The sequence below is a fragment of the Mirounga leonina genome, unplaced genomic scaffold (assembly GCF_011800145.1).
Source record: "Mirounga leonina isolate KUSES-001 unplaced genomic scaffold, KU_Mleo_1.0 Mir_260, whole genome shotgun sequence".
Taxonomy (NCBI): Eukaryota; Metazoa; Chordata; class Mammalia; order Carnivora; family Phocidae; genus Mirounga; species Mirounga leonina.
This window is the reverse complement of record NW_023270642.1, coordinates 3,277,734-3,278,632: the sequence shown is the minus strand read 5'-3', so window position 1 is coordinate 3,278,632 and position 899 is coordinate 3,277,734.

Genomic DNA, 899 nt, shown 5'->3' with positions numbered 1-899 from the left:
AAGTGGCAGGATATAAAATCAATGCACAGAAGTCAGTGGCATTCCTATACACCAACAACAAGACAGAAGAAAGAGAAATTAAGGAGTCAATCCCATTTACAATTGCACCCAAAACCATAAGATACCTAGGAATAAATCTAACCAAAGAGACAAAGGATCTGTACTCAGAAAACTATAAAATACTCATGAAAGAAACTGAGGAAGACACAAAGAAATGGAAAAACGTTCCATGCTCATGGATTGGAAGAACAAATATTGTGAAGATGTCAATGCTACCTAGAGCAATCTACACATTCAATGCAATCCCTATCAAAATACCATCCACTTTTTTCAAAGAAATGGAACAAATCATCCTAAAATTTGTATGGAACCAGAAAAGACCCCGCATAGCCAGAGGAATGTTGAAAAAGAAAAGCAAAGCCGGTGGCATAACAATTCCGGACTTCCAGCTCTATTACAAAGCTGTCATCATCAAGACAGCATGGTACTGGCACAAAAACAGACACATAGATCAGTGGAACAGAATAGAGAGCCCAGAAATGGACCCTCAACTCTATGGTCAACTCATCTTTGACAAAGCAGGAAAGAATGTCCAATGGAACAAAGACAGTCTCTTCAACAAATGGTGTTGGGAAAATTGGACAGCCACATGCAGAAGAATGAAACTGGACCATTTCCTTACACCACACACAAAAATAGACTCCAAATGGTTGAAAGACCTCAATGTGAGACAGGAGTCTATCAAAATCCTAAAGGAGAACACAGGCAGCAACCTCTTTGACCTCAGCCGAAGCAAATTCTTCCTAGAAACATCGCCAAAGGCAAGGGAAGCAAGGGCAAAAATGAACTATTGGGACTTCATCAAGATAAAAAGCTTTTGCAAAGCAAAGGAAACAGTC